This window comes from Haemorhous mexicanus, chromosome 6, assembly GCF_027477595.1.
Source record: "Haemorhous mexicanus isolate bHaeMex1 chromosome 6, bHaeMex1.pri, whole genome shotgun sequence".
Classification (NCBI taxonomy): Eukaryota; Metazoa; Chordata; class Aves; order Passeriformes; family Fringillidae; genus Haemorhous; species Haemorhous mexicanus.
Window position 1 is genome coordinate 25506266 of NC_082346.1, and position 10733 is coordinate 25516998.

The window sequence follows — 10733 nt, forward strand, 5'->3', positions numbered from 1 at the left end:
ATCAATATTGCTTATATATATTTTTAAAACATATTTTGCATTTAAGTAAGCCCCTAATTGATATAAATCACTCCTGCCAAAACTAAATAAAGATAATATTTTGGCTGCAGGAATGAGTTTATTCAGCAAGATTTAGAAGTGAAAAAATATATGAGTCATGACATGGAACATTGGTGTAACTCTGTCCCATTCATAAAGTGTCAACTCTGCTCAATCCTCACGTTGCTCCACAAGGGATCAATGACATGCACTGCTTAATGGGAAGGGTTTTTTACCTAATAAAAATCAGCAGAATATGTGTGTGGGCAGCTTGGAGCAATCTCTTATGTCTTCCAGCACCTTAAAAAAAATGGACTCTAACACAGCTTTCATTGCCCTTATTACTATTTTTCTTGTTTTTTATTGTCTCCTCTTCTGATTGAAACACACAGGTGTAATGAATAATTTATGATATTACACATTTTCTCTTACAGAAAATGCAGACCATCAACATGTCTACATCAGTGATAAAAATGGGTAATCAGATCCACTAAAAAGAGATAAGGAGAAAATGCTTACAGAGCTTCACCAAAATCATCAGCCATCCATCCTTCATAGCTGTCCTGTGCTGCTCATCACAGACCTCTAATGCTTTAAGAGCCAGAGCTACTCAGATCCATCACTGTGGATGCTGTGACCAGGCCAATTTCCTTTGAAGTCTATGAATATAGCAAATGTGAGACAGTAAAAGGGGAATTTTTATTACTTTTTTTTTTTTTATTAAAGGCCTGTCTGTCCAGAGAAACCTGGGAAGAGACAATTAGGGTGCTAAGTATATCAGGCTGTCTTTGCTTGCCTCCTAACAGCTTTACAACATATGGATTTGTTTCTTCACCAATGACTCTGAAGGATGTTTTCTATGAAAAAGAGATGGCTGCAGAAAAACAGGAATTAGAGAATTAGGTTTCTGTGCATATGCATCATCAGTATTCCTCAGTATTCATCTCCCATCAGACACTAGAAGACTAATGCGTTTTTTTAGACAGAAGTATTTTTTTGAACTTGAAACCAATTACTGATTAAACAGTAGATAGAAAAATGGTCCAGTAAATTGATCATTTTTAATCAGATGCAGGCTAGAGAAGTATGGATTATTCAAGCTTAGTTGATGCTTCTATTGAAAATAAAATGCAAAGTTGGTTACATATCCAGAGTAGAAGAGGTTCATTGCTTAAAAAATAAAAGGTTTTTCCTTGCAGTGTTGTTCAATAAATACTCAATCAATTTCTTCCCATAAGAGTGAATCCAGAGTACTGGAAATAGGAAATTAAATCTTATTTTAAGTTGCTGACTCAGATCTGATGAGTTTGGTACTGATTCAGCCATTGCTACCAATCTAATTTTGCACACATAATGCTACCACAAAAAAGAAGTATTATCTTTGTCATTAGTTTTTTAAAATGTCAAAGAATTAATACTTTGCATTGTTATAATAACTCCTTTTCAAAAAGAACTTAGGGTTGGCAAAGAGAAATATAATAAAGCTCATATTTTCTTTCAGGATTAGGTATCATGCAAGGATAAATGCTAAAGAATACTCATGGGCTTGTTGAAGGTTATTTAAGGTGTCTGTAGCAGAGCAAGGAACAGCACTCACACATTCTGATTTCCCTACCCTGTGCTTTTCCTACCAGGTCACCCTGACTGAAATTTTGTTATCTCTGCTTCTGTGCAATCTGGAAAACATTCAATGCAGGAATTCTCTGCTTCACAGAGAAACAGACACTGGGATGCTCCAGTAAAAAAAGTCAACACAGTGCAGCCATCTGCCCCCATCCTCCCAGTGCTACAAAAGCAGCAAGGTCTATGATCCTTCGGCCACCTTCCCAGTTCAGAAGTTCAGACTGCCCCTGCTCTTCTTGCAGTGAAATTACTGACCATGTGTTCCCTAACATGCCATACATTACATGAATGAATAATTAAATGAAAAAAAAAAGTAGTCACTCATTTATTTAAATGACTAACGAATCAAAAGTATATATATATACATATATATATATATATATATATATATATATATATATATATATATGGAGAGGAGAAAGCCAACAGTGAATAAAGTGAGTATGAAAAGGATTTAAGACTTTAAATTTCTTTTCATCTGGGATTCCTACACAAGCCACATTGACTTAAATGCTCTTAGATGCATTAACAAGTCTACATGTGAGATGCAACAGAGTTAAAGGTGAAAATTATTCTCCAGCCTTGGCCTCATGCTAATATCTTGCTATCAATACAGCATTTCATGATTTGTTCATCTCCCCTGAGATGGAAAATTAGGCTTGAAATACCCAGTACCATTTTCAGGACTATTGCTCTTCTGAAGCATTTTTACAAGAGGAAATGTGAACAATCTGCCACCCAGGAAAACCAGGTACCACAGCAAAACCAGAACTTCATGGTCAGGTGCAGATGAAAATCTTGAAGCAGATGCCTAAAGAAACACACACAAGAAAATTCATTTTATATACCATGTTTACTGATTTTTATGCTGCATTTATGCATCTGGAGAAACGCATAATGTGATAGCAAAGAATATTTACTACTATTAAAATTCTTCTTTAAAGGAAACTGCAAAATTTTAACCACCTTTTGAGTCTCAAATAGAATATCTCAAAACTTTCTGCTAGAATGAAGTACTAATCTGTAGAGGTCCCTAGACTTTTTTGTTTAAAATTAAGGTACAGCAATTAGCATTATGTTTTCCTTTCATGAGTTAGAATAACAATTATGAATCATCAGGTAGAATATGGTTTATTCAACTGTTATTATCAATGAGGATATCATTTTCATAACCACATAGGAAACATAACACTACTTTCAAGAACAAATTACCAATTTATAAGTATAAAGTTAATTAAAATATGAGAACATTAAAATTTTTAAAATACAAAATAAATTTAATATTTCTAGAACTTAGGATTATGGTTTGCGTTTTTGTTGTGATGTGTAGAGATTCTGTCAGACTGTCCCTTCTGATTGGTCATGTTTCCTCTAATGGTTTTTGTATAAATTGTAAGTATGAAATTCCCATTCTATGTACATGAACTCAGAGGTGTTTTCTCAGCAGTGTGGACATCAGGGGGCTGCTGCAAGGGACAGGGTGCACACAGAGGCAGAGGGGTGGGTGTGTAGGGGAAGCCACTCAGCCCAAAGAGGGCCTTTGGGCTGTTATCCCAGAGCTTTGGAGGTACAACCAGCTCCCAGCCCCTGGGGCTTTGCTGAGATCTCAGAACCTGAGCAACCTGAAATACCCATTGGCAAGAGCAGCCTGTGTCTGAGCCCCCAGATTCTTTGGGGGATGTGCAGGTGGCCTCAGAACATTCAGGAGTGGCTAAAGAAGAGTATGCAGGCACTTGCAGATGCTCATTAACATTTGAAAGTGCCTGATAGTGTGTTGTACTATTGATACAGCTTCTGCATGTGTCATTTGAATTATTCCCATTATGTATTTCACATAAATTGTCCTTTCAATACATGTTCTAAATAAATCAATCCACCACTTCCATTGGTTTAAATCATTTGAAATGACCTGTTCTCTCTATCAAACATATATACTGTCATGCCACTGCAACACTGTGTCCCTTTCAACCTCATTTCATCCTGAAGCAGCTTTTTTCCTAAATGCTTTGTTTCACTAGAATGTTTCTAATAATGCCTTTTTTTATAATGTATGAAAAAAATCAGTGGAAAGGTGAACCATAAACACGAAACCCAATGACATAATGACTCGATTCAAAGGTAAATTAAAACAAAGACTTGATGACAATATTTCTTATCTAGAAATCTCATTAAATGGAAAAACACTTCAAAATTATTTCATGCACTAGTGTGCATTTGGCTTGAAATACTTCTTACTTTGCCTTCAATGAATAAAATTTCCGTAACTTTGTTTGGCTACTGGTGGTTTTCTGATTTGACTGAGGAACACAAATTTAGTGTGACAGCTAAGAGGAACTGGGTCTCCTCCACCCTCACTCATGTTCTCTCCCACTTTCAAGCACTGATCACTCAATCCTCTGTTTGTAAAATAGTTATATTCTGAAGAGGAAATCTGAAATCTTTGATTTTTTTCCTAATGAGTTTAACTCCCTGAAGCAGCTCATTGTAGAATTCTGAGAGACTCAGTAACAAGCTGAAGGAGGCTGGCAGGGCTAATGAGGCTTGCAGGAACTAATCTAGCTCTATCTCCAATTCTTAATTCTCTTTATTTCTTAAAGTTTGGGAAACTTGCTCAGTCCATTCCTACCTCAAATGCAGCAGCTGAAACAATATTTTCCTCATTTCTACAGATATGGGCAGACTGCAGAAACTTGCTAAATGATGATTTCGCTGACGTTCAGATTATACTTAATTGCAACTGTACATATAAAAACTTTAGTGAATGGTCACAAAATGGATTAAGATGTGTTAGCATAATTAAAATGCTAAATTTCAAATTACAACAATTGGATTGAAATTTGGGAACATTTAAGAGAAAATGTATGACTTGTTTCAATTAATGCTGCTTCCATTGATAATTTCTAAATTAAACCTTTGCCCCTGAGTTCTTATTTTGTTGCCCCTTCTTTCCATTTCAGATGGCAACATTATCCCACCCATGGATCTGACCCACTCTCCTTGGGCTATATTCCAAGTCTCTGTCCCTACCTGTGAGGTGCTCAGGCACCATGCTAACTGTACCAGAGAAAATCCAGTGCCAACAGTCCACACACACAAGAAGAGCTCACCACATTTCACCAGTGGAGAAATCACAAGGTTTTTAGCAATCATCATAGCACAGTGCAATCACCACCCAAAGAACAGGAAACCCACTTATCACAGAACAACCATTTTCTGCTCAGACTGCCAGGCACAGATCTGCAGCCTTCTCTCCCTCAGGAAAATCTACTGGAGGATGTACATTTAAAGAAACAGGCCAGATTTCCCTGTGCATGCCCTATGAGAACAGAAACAAATCACAGACATGATTTCTCCCTCCCCCAGAAAGGATTAGAGAGAAGCATTTGTGCTGTTTTTTAGATTAATGTGAAGGAATATCAGTTCTGACTGGAGTGCTAACACCATGCCTGGAGCAGAACAGGTTACCAACCCTGTGACTCTTAGCTTTGGCCAAGGAAACACGCAGGGAATGATTCACCATCCTTTCAGGAAGTCACTGTGCTGCAAAAGATTAAATTTCAACAGAATTAAGTCAGTGTGTAAGTCTCACACTACCTGGACATGTAGAGCTCAGTTTCACCCTCATTAATAGTTTTCACTCCTTTGATTAAAGGGGTGTCTGGTGTTGGCTGCCCTTAAGCCACAATTAAAAAGCATTGTACATTTAGTCAGTTATTTGGTAACACGGAGAATTTTTCTCTGTTAAGGGACCTATTAATAAAAATCTAATACATAACAAAACCTGACTTAATTAGTCTTTATGGAAGGATACACCTTTAAATTCAACCTTTAATCAGAGCATATAAAAATGTCTTAAAAGAGCAGATGAGAATTATTATGCAGTACCAGAATTTGGAGGAGCTCAGGTGTGGGGTCTGTAACGATTTTTTCAGCATCATGTTTCAAGTCAGTGGAAAAGCAGAGACTAAATGAAGCTCTGCTGGCACTCAGGATCTTTACATCAGCTATTGTATAAAACCACTTCTCTGTTCCCTGTCTATCAGAAACAAGGGCGACCCCCATGGCAGGGAGAAATGATGCCTCTGACTTCATGGACATCAGAAGGCTAATTAATTACTTTATTATACTACATTATTCTATATTATACTGCACTATATTACACTGAATCTGCCAAGCACTCAGCTGCACAGAATCTAGTGATTGTCAGCCGACAGTCCTGACACACACACGTGGATTCAACTGGTCAATGAATCAAAACACTCACACCAGAATCCAATTATCAATTCCCTTCAGGTAAACAATCTTCCACAATGCACTCCACTTGTGAACAACACGAGGAGCAGCAAATGAGATAAGAATTGTTTTTTTCTTTCTCTGAGGTTCAGAGAATGTGAATCCCAGAAATACCCTTGGGAAGTTGTGCCTTGCTTTTCTCTGTGAAGAGAAATGCGGCCACAGCTGTGCGGTCTGCAGCTTGGAGCAGAACAAGGAATGAGGCAAACAGCCACCTTCCTGGAGTCTGACAGGTTACCGTGGCTCATCCAGACCACACTCTGGGCATTTACCCTTATTCTGCCCTCAACATGAGGGAATCTGATCCAGTTTAAGATTCCTTCAATGCTGACTAAACTAAATCAAATTTACTTTATGATTGCCATGGGCTAAGAGCAAACTGATAAATAGCACTGAAATCTGGCTGTACGTGGTAGCTTGGAAAACCACTTTCTTGGTAACTCAGCTACCTGATAAACCTTATCTTTTGATGAGGTATATCTCACTCTGCTCAAGACCTAAAAAACCTTAACAAACTACTGAAATTATTTATATTAAGTGATTACTGACTTATCTGTAAGTGGTCACTATTTTAATTAGTGATTTGATGTCTTTCCAAAATATAATATGCATTTACAATGTACTTATTATAAGTATATAGTATACATAAAAATGAGTCCTGTATCCATTACCACATCACAGAAATGGGCAGGCTCAGATTTTTCATGCCCCTTCATCTTGCAGCCTTACAGAGTGCAAAAATCAAGGGGGATATACAATAAAAATATTTGAATATTCAAAATATTTATGTAGCAGACAAGGCATGGAAGCAGATTTCCTCTCCTGCCTCTCTAATTCATTCAGTTTTGCCTTCTGGAACCTGTTTTACTTTCTGTACAAAAGAATATCAAGAGCTATTTTCTAACTGGTCCATTTCAACCTGCAATATAAAATACCCATTACCCACCGTGTCAGACTGTAGAGGACTCTCCAGGGAAAATCCTGTTTCTTGAACTACAGACTGGACAAGGAACTAGAGCACACATTACAGTGGCTAAAGCAGACAGACTGAACAGGATAAAGTTTATGACAGGATGAGTTGGACTATTTCAGCTACATGATACTCTCTATGAGCAAACACAAACAGATGCCACAAGAAAACACATTTCTGTTTGTGCAATAACAGCAGATGGAGGATTGTCATGGCGCCTGCAAGGTAGGGCATTCATTTAATATAGATTCATACTTGCTGATCATGCTCATGCTTACTTCATATCACCTCAGCTGGTGTTTCTCTTACCCTAGTTTTTTTGCTTGGAATCATAAGAGTGAATATTTTAATGTGCTAATCTTCTAGAGACAAGCACAGACAGAATAGTTTCCCATCACTTTAATTATTGGATAGCACACTGTCTGGAGTTCTCAACAGCCACAGTTTCTATTTATTGGAAAACCTTTAACTCTCTGTGAGGAGGATCATTATCTGATACTCTGCAAGTGAAGTGTTTGATGAGAGCATGATTAATCAGAAAGTATTCTGAGCAGCTCAGCTCTTGGTGACAGGCCCATAATCAAAGAGGCAATAAGAATGTGCACTAAAGCAATTTTGTGATTAACATATACATTATTCTGGCCACTGCTGTATGCAAAGCAAAGCATTGAGGACAAGTGGACAGAAAATGAACAAAATGTCTTATTTCCATAATTTTTCAAATGAAACCTGAACTGAGAAGGAATAAACCTGCAATAACCTTCTGCCTTCAGCCTATGAGAACAGTAAATGCAAAATCTAGTAAGTAGCATTTCCTTAATTCCAAAACTACTGTCACTCCTTATTCATTTTCTCATAGCCTAGAATATGCAGTCATGCAGTCAGATCTCAAAAGAAGCTTTATATTTAGCTGAGAGAAAAGCTGGGCTAGGCATAGCAAACAGGCATTGATTAGTATCAACATGCCAAAAAGATTCTGCAAAGATCTTGCCAAATCACAACCCCCCACCCCCAACCCCATCCTCTGTGCTAGCCTGGTAGTTTTCCTGTTACCTGTTTTCTTTGTTCATTTTCATCAATAATTAAGGTGGCAGTTTGTCCTGCAGTCTTCTGGGCAGCCTAACCAAGAGCCATGACAGAGCAGTGATTCTATTCACGTGTTGTGCACAGCTGAAAGATCTCCAGAAGGACAATATTACTGAAGGAAAGAAGGAAAATAAGCTCACATCCAAAGCATTCTTCCATACAAAAATAAAGCAGGCAAAGGACCAAGACCCAAAAGTTTTAAATTCTTTTGTTTCATTGAATTCCAGTATTCCTTAAAACGCTTGCTACAATATAGAAGCAAAATTAAAAATATGTGATCACTAAGCTCATCAAAATACCTGGAGGTACGAAAGAGTTATTGCAAGGTTCACCTGGGGTATTAATTTTTACACTGTCACAGTAAATAATAAATTTTAATCCTTCTTCACTGGCAGATAAACTACCTTAGGATCTAAGAACATGCACATGAGCAGCAAGAAGTGCTGAAGTAGTGTCCTGCAAGTTTGTACCTCAAGTAACATGACAGTAACTTTGCTCTGTGCCATGTTCCAAGAAGGGGAACTGTGGATATATGTCTTAGGGGTGCTTCCACTCTTGAATTAGTAGCTCTGTGCCTACAGGCAAAAGTATTTGAGACAGATCCTCCACTGCTGCAATCTTGGTACTACCCTTCACACTGGCAAGCAGCAGATATAAAATATAACAGCACTTTTCAGCCACTTTGTCTTCATTTTGCACAGATGTAAATGATTGCAAAGGTGCAGAGTTATGGAGAATCTGGCACTTAATAAATATTAATTAGCAAAGAATTACACTGCCCCGTTGTGGTGCTAAGCATTATCATTCCCACTTAATAAATGGTGCTGCAGTCACAGAACAAGGTTAATTTACTAGTTCACAATAGCACCAGACAATGACAGAGCCAGGAATAGAATACAGGGGCCTCACAGCTATGTGTTAGTCCTGTGAGCCCCCCACAGCTGTACTTTTTTTGTGATTGCCTTTCTTACTGTGTCCATTCCCCAAGACAGCTAAAATTTCATCATATTGCTGTTTCTTTACCTGGGAAAAATATGGGAAGATTCCCTGCAGCAAAAAGCTGTCAGTGTCACAGCACAGCACAATCAGCCAGGGATGGGTTCCCCTGGGACAAGAGGCATGACACCCAACAAGTTAAATGAGCAGTACAAAGGGATTTTTGTTGACAAAATGATAGTTTAAAAATAAGTTATGTCATGTTCATTGTGGTATTTCCATTGGCTGTGCAACACTAAAAAGATTAAGAACACACCCTGCACAGTCTAGTGATTGAGATACATTATAAATTGTAGACAAAATTCAAAGGATTGAAAGGGTTGATGCTGTACCAAGAAACTTTGATATTTTGATGAATCTTGAATTTTTGTGACTTGCAATGCCAAGCAAGATCCTCTGTGCTCTGGCCAGAAATACTGAAGGTAAGGAAAACAAATAAAAGCAACTTCTCAGGAAAAAAGGTGTCAAGTACTCTCAGTATTTGACAATATCTGTCACATCAAGACACAGATAAAAGGGAACTGAAAATGAAAGGTTTAGGAGCAGAATAAAACTACACAACTATTCTTTAATCTCCTCCAAAGACCACATACCATTCCTATTTTGGAGATGCCTTATGTCAATTAAAAAAAATTTCATTTTAGCAGACTGAAAATTACCTGACTAGAATTCCATCATCAGAAGTCTCTGTTAATTAGAAAAGCATAAATACAGGACATTAGGGGTTTCAGATTTTGTTTGACAAAGCTCATGGTCACACTTCCACGTTACAAGATAGCTGACACAAAAACCTGAAAGTTCAGATGGAGAACACACAATCCACCCAATAAACACAGTAGTTAGTCCAATACTCATGGAATTAGCAAGAGGACACTATTCTGAATGCAAATTATCACTGAGGAGAACTGCTTTCTGATAACTGCTAAATGGTCAAAATTCAGTGATTTGGGGACACCTCAAAGCATCCAGCTGCCCATACCTAGCACAAACTGCTAGGAAGCCAAGAACAAAATGAGAAGCTTTCTCATCTCTAGAGGTGGTAATGCAAATATCAACTTGGTGGTCTACAAGTCCTTTCTCTATTCCTGCAGCAAACAGAAAAGGTAATTAAATTTAACACTGTGCTGTTGTGAAACAGTCAGGTGAAGGAAGAAAATCAAATATGAAGCAACAGTATTTTATCTCCTACCAGCAGTTATCCAAAAGAAAACTCTGCCAGGATTTTGGACAAAATTATAGTGGCAGATCTGAACATTCATTTGCATTACCAAACCACTACAATCTAAAATTAAATATACTAAGACCAAACTGTTTCTCTTGATATATGATTGTTTCAGCTCCACTTAGATTTGAGTAACAAACTGTCCTCAGTATGAAGAAAACCTGAAGCAAATTGAGGTGAAGCAGAACTGGCAGGGATTGGAAGCAGGCTGGGTGGCAGGGCCCAGAGGGTGGTGATCAGTGGCACCAAGCTGAGTTTGAGGCCAGTAACCAGTGGTGTATCCCAGTGGTCAATACTGGGGCAAAACAACTTGGTATCTCAAGCACCTTGACAGCATGGGGGAATGGGCACAAACAGGCACAGGAGATTCTGCCTGAACATATGAAAAAGGTTTTTTCCTGTAAGAAAAAGGTTTTTTTCCTGCAAGAGTGACTGTGCACTGGCACAGGTTACTCAGAGGCTGTGGAGTCACCATGCTCAGACACATTCAGAAGCCTCCTGGAA

At 38.0% G+C, this 10733-nt stretch overlaps 1 long non-coding RNA gene across 1 annotated transcript; it reads right to left on the bottom strand.

Moving 5' to 3' along the window:
- Positions 1–2090: 2090 nt before the first annotated feature.
- Positions 2091–8121, bottom strand: LOC132328344 (uncharacterized). The gene is made up of 3 exons (XR_009486748.1): positions 7979–8121; positions 5132–5202; positions 2091–2473 (listed from the first exon to the last, which is right to left on the bottom strand). It is a non-coding gene; the product is annotated as an uncharacterized LOC132328344 (long non-coding RNA).
- Between the last annotated feature and the right edge of the window lie 2612 nt (positions 8122–10733).